Source organism: Mixophyes fleayi, chromosome 10, assembly GCF_038048845.1.
Source record: "Mixophyes fleayi isolate aMixFle1 chromosome 10, aMixFle1.hap1, whole genome shotgun sequence".
Lineage (NCBI taxonomy): Eukaryota > Metazoa > Chordata > Amphibia > Anura > Limnodynastidae > Mixophyes > Mixophyes fleayi.
In genome coordinates this window covers 87,379,590-87,394,678 of record NC_134411.1, presented here as the reverse complement: position 1 = coordinate 87,394,678, position 15,089 = coordinate 87,379,590, and positions in this window count along the sequence as shown.

Here is a 15,089-nt window from a genome sequence, read left to right as displayed (position 1 = left end):
GTTGCGCCTCTTCTCCTGTTCAGTGCTTGCTTCTTCAGCGCCTTCTTGGTGGGGGTGCTCTTAGCCCTGACAAGGGCTCCCCATCATTCCTGTCTTCCTCTCCACCAGCGTTTTCTTTTATTGACGCTGCAATTTCCCCGACGCCTTCTTGTGGCAGGATAGCTTCTAGCTCTTACAAGGACTCCCTGCCACTTCTGCCACTTCCGACGTCATCTTCTTCTTCTCTGGATGTCCCACGACGTCCTGTTCCTTATGCTCCGCTGCTGGACTCAACACAAGATGGTGGCGCCCGGCGGCTTATATAGAGCCCTGATTGGTTTTCCGCAGCACAAGACATTCATGTGGCTGGGAGGTGAGCCCTGATCACCGACCTGGCCAATAGGTGGGCAGCCACCGTGGATAGAAGGAGCTCACCGGACATCGGAGTTCCAGGTGATCCCTTCACAGTGGTGCACAAAAGTAGCAGTATTCCAGTGGTCACGGACTGGCCCAGATGTGCCGCCTCCACTACTGGGTGACTTAAAAATAATTTTTATTTTCTTTAAATAGAAAAAAGAGAGGCTTTAGGAGCCCCCCGCCTGGGGCCACTGGCATACCAGGAAAAGTTTCTGTAGATTCTACGGCCAATCTGCCACTGGAGCCTAAAATTCACAAAAATGCATCCCATCAATTTTCTAGGAACCAATGATATCCTTGAGCCACTTCATAAGTGGTATTGATGAGGCACAAGCTCCTGGTAGGCTGCATTCGCTTGAATATTGGTTGTGCTCATATATTGGCTTCCTCCACAGCCAGATGCTCTTTAAACGAGCTCTACAAAGCATATATTGTTTTAAAATAAGTAATGTTTCACCATTATGTTCCTTTTAAAGCCTCTGATATCTGTCAGTTGTGACAAATTCTATGCAGCTAAAACTTCACCCTTTAAATGCAATATTTTTCACAGCGAGATCAATGGCTGTCAGAATACCCAATGAGTGTGTTTATTTTTTTTCTTACTATGTATTTTAGCTTACAGTGTTCTGACCCGCCATTTGTTAGAAGCGTCTAATGAGATACTAATGATCCTGGGCAAACTTCAGCAAACAGATATTGAGCCGAAGAGTCAGCAAACTGTACTCCCAGGCTATTAGGGAGTCTTCTCTAATGTATTGAAAAAATGTATTGGAAAATAATGATCAATTTTTAAGCCGGTGAATAAATTGGCTGCAGTAGCGGCAGCTCCTGTGTTTGCAGAATGCAGATATGTCAGTTATTTAGAAAGATGCCTGTACTTGCAAAGTCATTTGTAACCGGTTAGACAAGGGAAATGAAATCAGCATTTTCCCCAGGGTGACAAAATTATATATATTTTTTTTCATAAGAATTAAATGTACACATGTTCTAGCAGATTGCGAAGTGTCAAATATTTCAATTCCAAAAGCTAAAACTAATTAGCTGGCAGAGGAAGAGAGGGTTGCAGTGACAATGTGACAAGACTTAAAATGATGATTATCTGTTTGCAAGAAGGCAGAATGAAATGTATTATGTTATTTGTACAAAGACATGGTGAATAACTAGGAATTATTGTGCCACACAGCTAAATTCTGAAGGGTCCTCTGATCTAGCAGGACATTCCCCAGGAGTGGAACAGTTTGGAAGGGGGCCCCTCAATCCCATTCTCACCTCCCGGGCCCCCTCCTCTGCTCTCGATAGAGCTGACTTGGGGACCTCTCCTGAGTAGAGATGCCCAGGCCAGGGCCACTTTAACAACATTATGGGCCCCCGGGCAAAGCAGTGCAGCAGGGCCCCTACCTCTATATATGTGTAATATATATATATATATATATATATATATATATATATATATATATATATATATATATATATATATATATATATATATATATATATATATATTATATATAGATAGAAAGAAAGATAGATATATAGATATTTGCAGGAATTTTTTATTTTCTTTGCAGGATTATTTATTTTACTTAAGAGCCCTGTCTGTGGGGCCTCCGGGCACCTGCCCATCGTGCCCAATGGAACAGATGGCCCTGGCTCAGGCTCGGTCTTCCGAAAACTGAGCCCCCCAGAACATCGCCAATACGAGTACCGGGCCAAGCCGACTAGGTACTTTCCCACTTCCTCGGATCTCAATCGAGGCAAAACATCATCGTTGCGTCGTCAGTTCTCGGTTTTGGATTATTATTACCATTTATTTATATAGCGCCACTAATTCCGCAGCGCTGTACAGACAAATCACTCACATCAGTCCCTGCCCCAATGGGGCTTACAGTCTAAATTCCCTAACACACACACACACACACAAACACAGGCAGACAGACAGAGACAGGATGACACACAGACTTGGGTCAATTTGTTAGCAGCCAATTAACCTACCAGTATGTTTTTGGAGTGTGGGAGGAAACCGGAGCACCCAGAGGAAACCCACGCAAACACGGGGAGACCATACAAACTCCTCACAGATAAGACCATGTCGGGAATTGAACTCATGGCCCCATTTCTGTAAGGCAGAAGTGCTAACCACTTAGCCACCATGCTGCCCCGGGATTCCATAAGAACCTCCCTCCCCAGAAGATCCAGCCCCATTACGTACACAGAAACAGGGGGAGCAGTGTTCTTGTCACTCTCCAGTCTCCAGTGCCATTGCTCAGTGCCATTGCTCACACAGAAACAGGGGGAGCAGTGTTCTTGTCACTCTCCAGTCTCCAGTGCCATTGCTCAGTGCCATTGCTCACACAGAAACAGGGGTAGCAGTGTTCTTATCACTCTCCAGTCTCCAGTGCCATTGCTCACACAGAAACAGGCGTAGCAGTGTTCTTGTCACTCTCCAGTCTCCATTGACATTGCTCAGTGCCATTGCTCACACAGAAACAGAGGTAGCAGTGTTCTTGTCACTCTCCAGTCTCCATTAACATTGCTCAGTGCCATTGCTCACACAGAAACAGGGGTAGCAGTGTTCTTATCACTCTCCAGTCTCCAGTGCCATTGCTCACACAGAAACAGGCGTAGCAGTGTTCTTGTCACTCTCCAGTCTCCATTGACATTGCTCAGTGCCATTGCTCACACAGAAACAGAGGTAGCAGTGTTCTTGTCACTCTCCAGTCTCCATTAACATTGCTCAGTGCCATTGCTCACACAGAAACAGAGGTAGCAGTGTTCTTGTCACTCTCCAGTCTCCATTAACATTGCTCAGTGCCATTGCTCACACAGAAACAGAGGTAGCAGTGTTCTTGTCACTCTCCAGTCTCCAGGAACATTGCTCAGTGCCATTGCTCGTACAGAAACAGGAGGGGTAGCAGTGTTCTTGTCACTCTCCAGTCTCCAGTAACATTGCTCAGTGCCATTGCTCATACGGAAACAGGAGGGGTAGCAGTGTTCTTGTCACTCTCCAGTCTCCAGTAACATTGCTCAGTGCCATTGCTCATACAGAAACAGGAGGGGTAGCAGTGTTCTTGTCACTCTCCAGTCTCCAGTAACATTGCTCAGTGCCATTGCTCATACGGAAACAGGAGGGGTAGCAGTGTTCTTGTCACTCTCCAGTCTCCAGTGACATTGCTCAGTGCCATTGCTCACACAGAAACAGAGGTAGCAGTGTTCTTGTCACTTGACAAACATTGACTGGAAATGACTGGAAATAAATGTTATTGAGGTTAATAATAATATAGGAACAAAAAAAATTATGTGATTTTAGCATTAAAAAAAAAAGAAAAATACAGATACAAAACCAAAAGCAAAACACGGGACTCATTGAACATCTCTACTAAGCATGCCCAGTGAATGCACCCAATGAGCATTTGCCCCTCAGTGGAGGTCATTCTTTTGAGAGCACGCCAGGGCCTTGGGGAAACAAGGGCCCCGGAGGGGTTAGTGGAGAATGCGGTATTACCAGGTCCTCTTACTTCCTGGCCCCCTAGCGGCAGCACCCACTTCTCCCCCGAATATTATGCCCCTGACATTCCCCACTATAAAAGTGCCTCCTCAGCTGGTATAAATGGGCGGATTTCTGGCTACAGTTTCATTCTTGCTTTTATTGTTTTCTTTCTGTAACAATCAGAGTTAAAATGACCATACAATTATCAATTTGTGTTGTTTTCCAAACAAGAAATTGCATTTCTGTACAACCACATTAATATACATTTGAAGCACGCACGTTACCATATGATCTTTTTCAGTGGTGGACGTGGGGGTGTATACGGTGGTACACCATACCGCCACTTCTACTGCTGGCATTGTAAAGCTATCCAATTCCATTCACTTACATGCCCATTACATGTGTCACGCCGCCACTTCTAAATTTACACTTCCCCCACTGATCTTTTCTAATCTGAGAATTTTCAATCTAATCGTAAACAGGGCCGGATTATGAGAAGGGAGGCCCCCGGGCTAAGAGTTCTGTGAGGCCTCCCCCCCTCCCCGTGAGCTTACCTCCTTCCGTTGTTCCACTCCCTGTAATGCTTCCGCGGTGTACAGTAATCTCCTTACTGAGGAGATCACGTGAGAGTGAGACTATGAGTCATAGTCTCACTCTCGAGATCTCCTCAGTAAGGAGATTACTGCAAACCGCGTAAGTACTACAGTGACAGCAGGCAGCTAACAGCATAACATTTGCTGTTAGCTGCCTGCCATTCTCCTTGAACAGATGACAGTCAGAGCTGGGGGCGAGGACGTCCCCGACCCGATGAATGTCGGTGGGTCCCTCAGCTGTCCGAGGCCATAGCCCCTTTAGCCCTATTGTTAATCCAGCTCTGATCGTAAATCAAAAGAATTAATAATTGCTTTACACACATTACAATTTCGATCTGATGCCTAAATATGTTTTCAGGGCCTGGACAATGTAGGACAGTTCTTGGTTTGTTTAGACTTTAGTCTCACAATTACAATACACACCTTCAATCTGAAACGTCTGGCAATAGATTTGAATTGATTAGGGCTGGCGAAAAATATTGATAGCTGGAATTTGCCACAGTGTGCACTCATTGGTTGAATGCACTGATTAGGAACCATAGGATTCAATCATTTAGCCTAAGCTCCAAACAACCGCTCCTAACCCAGATCTGTGGAAAATCAGTCCATTTATTTATTTTAAACGCATAAGCGTCATGGTGTAGGTTGGAGCCGCGGTGGTCTGTGGTGATGCAGACTACTGGGCAATAGTGGCAATTATATACAAACAATTGAAATGTTGACTATTGTTTTATTAGGACTTTTGGTGTCGTTTGTTACTTTGCATATGATTTTTGGCAGTAGTTTTGATTTGTTTTTCTTTTCTGTGTTGTTGTTAGATGTTGTTGTTCATTCCACCGTTCTCTGTTTGGTATAATCTAAAGAGATGTTGCTACAAAATTGCAAATAGAATTATCTTCTTGGAAATGGTGTAGATATGGATGGGATAAGTTCAAGGTCAATTAAGTTCACTGTCTGTAAGGAAAAGTAATCTAGATATGCAGCAGTAGTTTTAGTATTTTCTTAGTGACTGCTTCCCCCTAGAGAGGTGCGGAGTCTAATGGTGGAGAGGTGTTCACCAGGGATTCCTGCAAGGGAATATGGCCTTGGCTGCTCTCCACCGCAGGTCACGGCCCTCTAGGGGGCGCAGCAGAGAATGCGCAGATCCACAAAGTAGTTGTGGAGAGATGCACGGCAGAGAGGTGGAGCACTGAGGTCCACACAGGTGTATAAATCTGGAATAGAACCGTTGATGAGCGATGCTCTGCAGTGAATCTACAGGTCTTGACTGTGAGGGAAGCTGAACCAATATGGCGGTGAAGGGACCAATGATGAGCGATGCTCTGTGGCGATAATGCTGGGAAGCAATGAGCTGCACAGGTATTGCTGAGAAGTGGTGGGCTGCACAGGTAGTTGCCGAGAAGCAGTGAGCAGCACAGGTATTCTGAGCTGCACAGGTAATTGGTAGGAAGCAGTGAGCAGCACAGGTATTGCTGAGTAGTGATGAGCTGCACAGGTATTGCTGAGAAGCAGTTAGCAGGACGGGTATTCAGAGTAACAACAAGCTGCACCATCCACGATGTCAGGAACAACAGGAGTCAGAGGAGATGCTTCCTATCAGGTAGAGAGACCTGATGATCTGTCACCCATTAAAGGGAGGAGGGCCCTTATAAAGGGAACTGGCTGTAGATGATCCAATCACTGTGGAGCAGAGGTTTTGAAGGTTCCTAGGAAAACGCATGCGCAGACCACTAGGCAGGATGGCGTCCGATGATAGAGGAACGCCAGATAGCGGTAACCAAGGGTAACCAAAGCAGACAGTTAACCACTGGTGAGATGCGTGATATAGGTCTAGTCTAAGTACTGAGCCCTAGTTATGTCAGTCGCGTATGCATGCTATAACATGTGTTTGCAATCAGGAGCAACTGTAAAAATGTCTGTTATGTACAGTAGACATTACGTACACCCTAATAAATGTTTTTCAAGAATAAAACAAAACTATTTTTTTTTTAAAAAATGTCCATGTATAATCATAAATGACTATAATATTGACACACAACATTAATTGAATATATATCTTTTTTTCTATGCGTTCTTTAGAGATTTTATGTTCCACATAGGTATTGTATGTGTCCTGCAGTGTCTGGCACTTCTTACAGTACAATAAAAACATTTAAATGTACAATAGTGACACAACTAGTAAAAACAGCCCCAGGGGTAAATGTATCAATCTGAGAATTCTACAAGTTGCCGATACCCGGCAACTTTGCAGGTCGGATTTAAAACGGCAATGTCTTTACAGGAAAGTTTTGCCTGTACATTTACCCCCCAATGTCCTCTTAGCCTCATATTATACTCTTTCAACTATGTAGATTTCTAGCCAGATCTCTCATCCCGTAGAAGTTGTTGCAGAATGATTTTCCAAGGGCTACACAAAATGAAATGCGATGGCACTCCTTGTTATGTGCTAAATGGAAATTAGGCGTAGTTGCGTAAAATAAAATGCTATACTTAATGGCATAAGTTGCCTTCCTTGACCTTTTATGAAAAAAACAAACCAAACCAAACCAGTGATATACAGATTTGAGCACTTTTAAGCACATAGGCAAACCGAGGGAGGTGGGGGGGGGGGGGGTTCCTAGTGCCTGGAAACCCCCTCCAAGCCTGGGGCACTGTATAATTGAGATGGCTGTACCCTGACCCTGCTTCACACAGCTCTGCTTGAAAAGGGAGAGCAGTGTGTACCTAACAGTAGTGCATGCAGCATTGCCCATGTAGATTATAGGGACAGGAAGAGTTAGAGAGCAGCCAAGCACTGTCTAATATTATAGCCATGCCCCATGCATGTTGGTCACGCCCACTGGTGGGGTGGTGTGCAAACCCCCCTCTACAAATCCTGCGTTTGCCCCTGCAGTAGTACACATCAACACAAATCACACTACTCTAACGGAATGTCCAGGGAACTCATGACCCTGTTTGATCTTCTTGCAAAGTGGGTGGGTCTGTCATGGTGCGATTTGCTACAAATTGAGTCACTATGGTTCTTTCCGGTGAGTAATTTCCCCCCCCTCCTCCCTCCAGAGGGGAGCTATAAAAAATTGGTACAATTTAACAAACCAATTATCATAAAATCAATAGTATGATACGATTACTAATTCATGTATACTTTACCTTTCATTGTACATTTTTGGCAATGACGGCGAGAAAAAAAAAGTGTTTCGAAGTCAAATATTTTCTGTGTCTCTCGAAAACACAGACTTATGACACCAGTGCCTCAGTAGGGGGCAGTGTTGCTCAACAGCATCTGCAAAGTTCTCCGTATTCTTATGTGATCATTTTTTTTATAAGCTGATTGTGTTCTCATAGACTCCTCATTAAGGCTAGACACATTACCTTGTATATTACCAGTAATGGTAAGCATGTACATATTCTATGTGTCAGACGTGTGTTTTAGGTCAGCATAAAACACAGGATACATCTATATCAGTCAGCAAACAGTAGGAGCTCCTGCATCACCATTAAGACCAGGAAGGAAACCGATGGACCTTTTCACATGAAACATTTTCAAACGATTAGCAGCAATACAGTGTCAGGAGAGAGTACGTATGTACATTTAAAGATCAGAATCTTTTCCTTTTTGATTGATTGCTTTTTGCATGCAGATTTTTTTTTTGTCTGTCCCCAGCAGCTTAATAGAGTGCAATTTTGCAGCATTCTTTGGACGTCGCAAGACAAAAATGTGTGGATGAAAATAGCAAACAAGTTGTGCAGAACAACTAGATCTTTTGGAAATAGTAATAGCTCCCCGTGTAAGAATGGCCCATTCACTGAGCCAAGGTCACTGCGTTTCACGTTAGAGAAGGGAAAATAAATAACAAATTAGATATAAAAGTTAAAATCTGAAAAACAAACAAACATGACAATGACTCATTGAAAACAGGGCTTTGTTAAAGAGAATGTATCATCAAAGAGCTTAAATGAAGGGTTATGGAGTGCAGAAATTGTTAAATTCTACCTTAGTTCCACACTTTTAATGAAAATGTGTTCAAATTCTCAGCTCACAATGCTTCATGTGACTCTCATGGCTGATTAGCAAGTCAAACGTTCTCTGCTACCAGCATTAGGAGAAAACAAGAGGAACATGTAAAAATATATACATCTTTTACATAATTCTTATTTTTTTAAATTGTATTAATTTTGATTGTATAGCAGGGATTAAATCAAGTTTGATGGAGTTGTTTTGAATGGACTAAATCAAGTACATAATGAACATTCCAAAACTGTATTTGTAAACCCACATTTTCTGGAACTTATAGTTTACGAATTGCTCTGGGACAACAATGGTCGATTCATTCTGCCGTGTGACGTGATTGGGTTAGGATTTGGTACATTTAAGACTAAATTCTGCTGGCAAAATGTCATGGCCAAATGCAGAATGAGGTGAACATTCCATGGGATGGTTTTGAGAATTCCGCTCCTCTCTTGTCACGGGGTATTAAGCACGGAACACCACAGATGTCAAATTCAACCAATAGTGGTCCTAATTTTTCGGAGAGAAAGCATTAATGAAAAGAGGCCAAGAATGAAGGACTACAATCAGTCAGCTAAGAGGAGGTTTCAACAGTGGTGCCGAAAACCCCGTAAAGGATATTTGGCTAAAGAACTCAAACTGTAGACATTGTAGGATTGAAAACCTTTGTCTTCCTGGTCATTTGCCACCCACACACATCCATGCTGATCATCGGCCAATTATATTTTCTGTTCTGCCTTAACCATCAATATTTCATTGGAACCAATTTTGATATCGGACAACTTAGAACTTTTCTGTACCAAGTCGGCCACCCAGATTTGCGGTTGTGTGCCCAGATTAAGTTGTGGTGAGAGAACCATCAGCTGATGTGAGAATGTGCTCTGTGTGTACTTTGGGACATATGCTTCATGTCTACTTCCTATTACTCAACCTACATTGTGGTTGGTAATGTAGAGATATAGCATTAGACCTAGAAATAGCAATATACATTCCTGTCTGCACTCCGACACGAATCCTGTTAAGAAATGGGATCTCTATTGTTTGTTTGAGCTATCATCTGTGTAATTACTGCTGTTACTATATGTAGGATCATTCCTGCAGTTTACTGATTCAGCTGGTGCTAGGCATATAGTTACAAGCTTCATTCAGCTCTTAGTCTGGCAGCTTCAGGTGTGCAATCACCTTCCTCATTCATAAACAGCTAATCATCCTGCAGTTCTGATTGGTGCTGCTGCCTTTACAAACCTCTTCCTGGCAGCATACCAATGCTAGTGATAGTTCCTGCTTGAACTAGTGTGTCTTGTATCCTGACCTGTTCTGCTATCAGTGTTTGACCTGGGTTGTTTATAGGAATTGCTGTCATCACCACTCCTGACTCTTGGCTTTGTTAAACGTATTTGCTGTCATATCTCTACCTGTTTTGACCGATGGCTTGTTTAAAGGATTCTGCTGTCTTCTCTACTCCTGATCCCTGCCTGTCTGAATCTGAGTTCTGCCAAATACACTCTGGTTGCTCACAAACTGTTACCGTGTGCTGTCTACTCCATCAGACAGGTGCCATACTATTCTCCTTTCTTATTTTTTCGTGATATATTTGTTTATGTTGTTGCTGATTTATCAGTCTTTCCTATACCATGCTACAAATGGCTCTCACCTAATCCTTATTACCCCCTGTACCCTTGTTATCTCTGTCACTGACAACCAGTCAGGTCCAGTGAGTTAGCACAATGCGAGTTTATGTAGGCACTAAGATACAACTTAGAGGTAGTCCCTCTAGGATCCAACTTAGAGGTAGTCCCTCTAGGATCCAACTTAGAGGTAGTCCCTCCAAGTTGAATCCAATGGTTATCAATAGTTTTTTTTTATGTTCCTCCTTTTACATTTTTATAAAGCAACAAATATTAAAATTAGGTTGTAATGTCAAAAATCTAGTATGGAAACTTGAATTCTAATATTTTAGTAATATGTACTTTAAATAAATCGTGCAAGGACACACTTAAATGATAGATAGAATCTGATTGGTTGCTATGGGCAACACCTTCACTTTTCCTCTTTAGCTTTAGTAAATCCACCCCAATGTCTCAAAATTTGACTCATTTATTACCTATTACATATCTCGGTCTCTCCACTCCTAATGGGTGACAGAACGACGTCAAGGTTCCCCTGTTGATTTAACTCATAACATAGAAACCCCATGGGCTTATCAATGGTATTGTCAGTTTTCTTCCTATAGGTTGGAATTGAACCATACTGGTCTTATGAAAGTTTTATGAACGGGCAGCACGGTGGTTAAGTGGTTAGCACTTCTGCCTCACAGCAGTGGGGTCATGAGTTTGATTCCCGACCATGGCCTTATCTGTGTGGCATTTTATGTTCTCCCCATGTTTGCGTGGGTTTCCTCCCACACTGTTTTTAAATTGACCCTAGTCTCTCTGTCTGTCTGTGTGTATGTTAGGGAATTTAGACTGTAAGCTTCAATGGGACAGGGACTGATGTGAGTGAGTTCTCTGTACAGCGCTGCGGAATTAGTGGCGCTATATAAACAGCTGATGATGAGGATGAATACCACTGACATTTGAATTAAGATGAATTGATGTTACTTCCTCCCAGTCCCCCTAATTTCTAAACCACACCCTGGGATACAGCATCTAATTGCAAAGATTTCTGACAATGCAGTTGAAGTGTTTTTTTCCTCCTTCTCAGAAGCATTTTCTGCATAGAACAGCCTGTCCTTTTATCTCAGGATTTATATTATCTCAAATTTCAAAGCTGTAAATTTTAGTCTTTTACCTTCCTTATCTGCCTGATTTACAACCCCCACCCCAAAATAAATCATGTTACTTTTAGACACTGCAATTAAAAAAAAAAGAACACGTTTAATGCATTTTGCTAATTGATGCGGTACATTTTATTTTCTTAACCATGTGGCATTCACAGGAATTTCTCTCTTTTAATTAATTGCAATAAACTTGCACAAAAAAACATTTAAAATTCATGGACTTAAAAATATATATTCATGAGGACCAGATGCAGTTTGAAGAAAGAACCCTTCATAGGGAGATTCATTGCTGCGCGCATATTATTCAGTTAAATGCGGTTTATGTCACTTGGAAATCTCTTTTAATTACAGCTTGTTACAAATTAGTTGCAACATCACTCGGTGGTTTTGAACAGTAATTTAGACACTTAATGGTCTGTCAAACGTCACTGGATCTCACAGTCTGGGAACAGGGGTGTTCCAATAATGAGGCAACCTAAGGCAGCATGTTTTGTGTGGGGGGATTTATGTATAAAGATACCTGCCAACCTTCATCATCATCATAATTTATTTATAAAGCGCCACTGATTCCGCAGCAATGTACAGAAAACTCAATCAAATCGGTCCCTGCCCCATTGAAGCTTAGTCTAAATTCCCTAACACACACACACACACACACAGACAGACTAGGGTCAATTTTGATAGCAGCCAATTAAACTAATAGTATGTTTTTGGAGTGAGGGAAGAAACCAGAGCACCTGGAGGAAACCCACGCAAACACAGGGAGAACATACAAACTCCACACAGATAAGGCCATGGTCGGGAATTGAACTCATGACCCCAGCGCTGTGAGACAGAGGTGCTAACCACTGAGCCACCGTGCTGCCCCCTCTGGAAGATTCCGGAGAGGAGGTCAAGGGTCAAGTCAGCGGGAAGGTGTAACGTCGTTATTCGCATCCTTTTGTAGACAAGATGTGGGACGATGACCTGGTCTTCCCGGGGTCCAGTAGAATACTCAAAATTCAAGAGTCCCCTCAAGAGCAGGCAGGTATGTGTATAAAGTTTGAAATCTTTTTTGTTGTTGTTCATCTTTGTATTTATTGAAGAAAAAGTACATACAATAAAAACAGTAAACAGTAAATAACACCAAACAATAATGTTTCTCCCTTGGTTTTATGTAAAAATTAACAGTTGGTGAGTATAAATATTAAGTTGTATTACCTGGAATAGCTTCTTTAAAATGAGGTGGCCTACGGAACATTAAGATCTAAAAAATTCCAGAAGAAATTATCATCCAGCATCATTTGTACCAGGAGAATCATAAGGAAAAATAAATGTTTTGGTCTGTGGGATATAGTGACGCATTATGTTTTAGAAGAGGTAGGTTAATTTGATCTTTGCCCTGGGCTCGCTGAATAATTTAAGTTGACATGTCTGTATGATATCCGTTTGTTTTATCTAACTCGGTGTAATGACATCAGAGACATGTTTTCTATTTAAAGAGCCACTGATTAATATATATAAAATGTACACAAGCATATTTAAGAGAACAATGTATAGTACACAAAATATCTAAGGTAGTTATAATTAGCTAAAGTCTAATGCTCCCTTCCCTACTCTGCAAGAGGACGACATGTTAGGAGGTAGGTACTTCTCTATCTGGGCTAGCAGTGATGGACTTGCAGACTTGCTCTGCAGATACACACTGTGTAGATTGAGAGATTCACATGCATGGTCATGACCGATGATGTCACAGCAGCTAAACTGACTGCAGTTTAACTGTTTTTTTTTTTTTTTTTTAAATTTATTTAACACCCCATCAAGACAGCCTAAAGATGTGGGAGCAGCTGCCTGTAGTTTAGTGGAGAGCTAATAATTTAAATTTTTTTATGGTTTATATGTGGAATTTTTTAAAGATTTAATGGTCCTCTTAAAAAGTTGTTCAATGGCAGAATCAGACTAAAGATACTGTAGATACACTGTAGTTCTATGCTTAAGTTGCTAAAGTTGGGTGCAATTGCAGACAATGCTTCTATGTTACAGCTGGCCCCTAATTCTGGCATTCATCATATAAAAATGTGTCAATAGCTATGTCATTTATAGCACTCACCACAGGGTCAGATTATACCATCGTATCCTAGGGCATCTCTAGTGGGCCAGTGCGCGGTTGGCAGGGCTAGAAGTGCACACTGAAGAGGTTGTTTCCGTAGCTGCATTGTTACAGAGCTATATCCCTGGCATATTTGGATTTTTAATAGTTTTAACCAGCTGAATTTGTCTTCCACAAGTGTGAAATACACTTGGAAGCAATGGAGCAAATACAGATTAAACTGCATACTGCTGATTCACTTCTTCCTTGCACAAAACCTCACATCATGTATATTGTTAACTCTAATACCGTTGGTGAAATAAAGACACGGACAGCTTCTGAGTTTGGCTGAATAGGTCACAGTTTATTGAACAGTTTATATAAAATGATGGCGGTGAGAGCAATTGCAAGTCAACTAACAGCAAAACCAAACAGTGTACGTCCACAGGCACTAGCACTGGTACCAGGACTTAGTCCCTTATGATTGGCTGTTGCTAAATCTGTCGTCATCGTGACTACCCCCCCTCTGGGCTCACAATGACGTGCCCACATGAAGCAGGTCAAAGGGTCCCCAGCAGAAAGGGACCAAGAGCCAGAGTGCTGCGAAAGGGGCAGCGACATGCGACCAAACAGCGATAGCACCGTATGAATTAGTCGCCGACTGCAAGAGCTCTCCTGCCAAACTGTGCCTCCTCTGTAACCAGGAAAAATAAAATAGGCTATTATGGTAAATATAAACATAGGGCGGGAGGGAGGGGATTTGTACAGCAAAGAGAGACCCAGCATCCTCTGGGGTAGGAATATATAGGACACCTCCCCCCACACTGTTGGCTGGAGAGATTAACAACTTAACCCTTGATAGGTAAGTGCCTGACTCATGAGCAAGCATATGAGTTTAAGGTTGTTTGGCTTTATGTGCCTCACTTATCAAAAATACTGGGGGCCTAAGTCATTAAGGAGAGCAAAGCATATAAAAGGAGTAATTTTGCACCAGGGCAAAACCATGTTGCATTGGAGGGGGAAGTAAAGTTAAAATGTGGGGACAAATTTATAGTTGGGATAGGACATGTCCTAGATCACCTTTAAATTTCAGTGTAAAAATAAAGCTATCGAGTATATGTGTGCTGCATGAAAAAACAGCCAGTATTTAACTTATGTGCAAAATAATAAACTAATTTGCACCCCTTGCATTGTAATATGGTTTGTCCCGGAGAACATTTACTTTTTTTTTTTGCCTTTATTTTGCTAATGACTCAGGACTCAGAGCCATTGTCTGTTGTCCAAATGCTGACACTTCCATAATTAAATTGAATAAAATGAATGTTTTAAAAAAATATCGGAACTGATATAAGAGACCTTCACCTTCCTCACAAATGGCAGGGCCAGCTATAGTGGTCCCTAATACATAAACAGAGCAAACCATAGTATCATTTTCCCCTTATTACCAGGCCAAGGGAATGATGGTGGAATATCTTTTATATCCTCTTTATTAGGGCCGGGGGGTATGATGACATCAGATGCGGCCGTGTCAGCGCACAGGCGGCCGCATCACATGACAATGACGCGGCCGCATCCCTTTTCATGTGATGCGGTCACCTGTGTGCCCCCGGGCCACCCCTCTCCCAGCCCGCGCCTGCTCTTTAGTCTGATTGCAAACCTCGGGGATAACAAGAAACAAAGAGGTTGAGATAAAACAGGATACTGTAGAAAATACGTTTCAACTCCTAAAATGTGTTGTGATTTTTCTCTTTAATAAA